The sequence below is a fragment of the Teleopsis dalmanni genome, chromosome X, assembly GCF_002237135.1.
Source record: "Teleopsis dalmanni isolate 2A chromosome X, ASM223713v2, whole genome shotgun sequence".
Classification (NCBI taxonomy): Eukaryota; Metazoa; Arthropoda; class Insecta; order Diptera; family Diopsidae; genus Teleopsis; species Teleopsis dalmanni.
The window spans coordinates 99358396-99362121 of NC_051848.1; positions in this window are offsets into that span (position 1 = coordinate 99358396).

The window sequence follows — 3726 nt, forward strand, 5'->3', positions numbered from 1 at the left end:
ATTAAACAATCACGATACTCTTAATAATAAATACACATAAGTATAAATATAATCCTTCGATACATTTGCGAGTAGTCATTTACTCCTCAAGCCAGTTCTGGCTAAAAGCTCATTTAGTCGATACGTACCGTAAGAACTTAAGCAAACTTAAGCCAAAGCGACATGCACAGCCAACCATACCCGTATATGTGACAGTAACAAAATAAGCAAACTTCGCGGCTTTTGTTTATTTCGTTTCTATCTAATACACAGGTATGGTTAGTTGTGCATTTCGCTTTGACTTAACTTCTTAATCAAAGCGATTTGTGTGTGTCAAATATTTATTTTGCTTACCTCAACTTCAGGTATGGTAATGGTTTTCGATATTCGGTAACACAAGTAATTTTATTTATCATAACTTTGTTCTGTAGGCAGATTAACACAAACAAAATCAGCTGATTTGAATGTCCACTTCTAATTTTTCGTTTTAATTCAACTGAAAAAGTTCGTTCAAACTTATATGGTTTGTTTTTGCATCGAATACCGAATTAACGAATTATTAAATTCAGTCTCAATATTCAAGTTGCGAGGCCCAAAAACTTCAGTTAACTGTTTCTGGTGGGCAAATTAAATTAAATAAAAATAAATTGATGAAAAGGTTTTTGACAAAGCGAGACAAGAAACCAAAATGTTCATCTAAATCAGGGCTGTCCAGACCAGAAGCAATCGCGGTCTGGATTTAACTAATGTTAAATTTAGTTTTATTAATTTATCAATTTAAATTTATTTATTTGATATATCATAAAAATGAAATAATGTGGTCGTGATCTAAATTACAATTACTTGTGCTGTGTGAATAGGCTATCAAAGATCCAAGAATCAATGAGTCGAGTTCTTAGAGATACCATATATAATATTTCCAAAAAATAATTTGTAATAGTATATGTAGTTAATTAATTTTGAAACAATTATAATGTTGATACACTTTTATTTACAATTAGTAATACGATTTAAGTAATAGTTTTAATTAAAATTATTGTCATTATTAAACTGTATCATGCCCATATATGATTCTGCCCTCTTAAGTGCAGCATACAACTTGAATTAAATATTAATAATGTATATATAAAATATACCGCTAATAAAATAGTTGCGGTTTTAAATTTGTACTATTAAAGAACGTTTTAAGCTATAAACATTTTTCAACTTGTAAAAATGCTTATCAAAATTAACTTATATTTGAAATAGTTTTATATTCACTTTTACTTAGCGTTATTTAAATATCTTGAAACTGTGCAGCCTGCAGGACGGACATTCGGAATATTACAGCTGAATATAAATTTTCGGATTAAATTTCTACTCATTTATAAAATGATATATAATATTGTTATACTATTCGCATATGAATTTAATTGATATGCTTTAATATATATATATATACATAAAATAAATATATTTATGAAAATATGTATATACATATATCCAAATATATACAAAGTATTCGTCATTAACTTCAATGTTCCAACTAAACATTTGATGTTAACTAATATATATCGAACGTGTTATGTATCTAACATTTTACAACAATAGTTCCATATCATATTAATATTATATATAATACATATAAAAATGTCAGAGAATAAAAAATTACCTGACCCAAAGAAATGGTCTCAAATATATAATTAGATGTATAACTATATATGTGTATTTTGTATTTATAGTTCATTGAGTCTATCTTAATGTAATTTCGCTTACTTTTATTACTAAATCTCTAACATTGTTTTCGCAATGAACTTAAACCACTGTTTCACCACGGTAGATTACACTCCGTACTAATCTACTTATTGGTTTTGTGAAACTTTTCCCAATTCAATTAGTTCAATTATGCTCCTGGAACCATCGGAATAAACGTTCATTATCAGTTCATTGACAAATGATTTACATTTAACCTAATTTGTTATATATACATTTCCTGAAGTTTTATATTAGAAATCTGAAGCATGTTTAGATATAGCAAAATTAAGCAATCTGAAAAAAAACCAAGCAGAGACTTTTCATTTTTTAAAAATGGATTAATATCCATCTGTACAAATAATTCATTAAGCACCATTTTTAAAATATTGATTTAGTCACTTCAATTGCCAGTACCCTAATAGTACATTCACACTGTCTCATTTAGGCACTTGTTCATTTAATGAGTGATGACTGAACGTTCACATTATAATGACCTCATTTATGCAGCTGATAAAACTTTTATAAACTTTACTTAATAATATATCACACAAAAAAAATTAAATATATAATTGATACATTAAATCATTTATATACATTTTAATATATGAAAAAAATACATATTCAATTAATAAAAACAAAAAAGTTTTTAAATACTTAGGTGCTTTCTCAGAGCCTTTTTTTTACAGCTCAGCTGTTGTTTGTTTACTTTATATATAAAATATGATACATATTTCAAATTTTCATTTTTCTTGTGGAAAATTTACTTTTAAGGGTTGCATTCGACATTTTTCCTCTTAAACGAGCTAATTTATTGATAATGAGATCATTTATATGAATGGTAAATTATCTTCATTATTATAAAGCCCTATTCCATCAGGAACATAGACTATTTACATAAAATGTTTAATGCTAAAAATCCTAATTCGTTAAATGATTTATTAGTTTCATACCGGATTGTTCTTCTCCAGAGACAGGCCTGCCGAGCTCTAGTGGCAATGAGGATTCCATTTACGGCACATGATGCGCTCAATCATCTCAATTAGCGTGTTAATGAGCAACCTGCCAAATGGCAGACAATGTAAATGAATATTAATACCTGAACTAAATAAGAATTCATTATACTTTCCTAAGATTCTTACAAAATAAATACTTGTTACTTTCTATCGAAACTCGTGGCCGTGGTAAAAGGTGCTTACAGTTGAGTCAAAGTAGAAATAAACTTTTCCTCGATAGTTTGGACACATTAAGCAAAGTCTTTTATTAATTAGATGGCCATGCACTTCTGAATTGGGAGATTTTGTTACTATTTTCTTCAAGACTGAAAATAACCTTCAAGGACTGAACAAATAACCAAATTGCCATATATTCTTGGCACTCACGACCTTGATAAGTATCGACATGTTCAAGAAAAAAACTGCAATTATAACAACTTTTTAATTTTAGCTGCATGTTTGCAATTAGCGGTCACATTGTTAGTACTTTCAAAAGCAAAATGAAAGTTTTTAACAGGTAAAATACAAAAAAAACATTGTGTGAATCCAATAAAAGACTAATTATGCTAAAATCGCAAAGCCATTTAGTTCTGGTGACAGATTTAATGAAAATTTTTTATCAATTTTGGAAGATGTGCCCCATATAATATGTGATATTCTTTTTGTAATAAAAAATATTTCATATAAGTAAAAAAAAATAAAAACGGAACTTTTAAATCATCATATCGGGAAGAGTTTTCTTTAAAACTTAGCTGATTTTTTGGAACACTGCAACCGAATAAGAAATATTTTTTTACTTATCTTTAGAATTATGCCCGAGATTGTGATTTTTTTGTAAAAAAAAAACTGTATTTACCTAAGTTAACATAATTTTACGAATAAATTTGACATAATCGTCCAAATTTTTTCTATAACGAACTTTTATCGTACTTTCCTAATTGACATCGTCAATATATACTTGTACCTTAAAATTTGTTCTAATTTTTTTTTTTTTTTTGCCACCTCCAATTCTAATTATTGA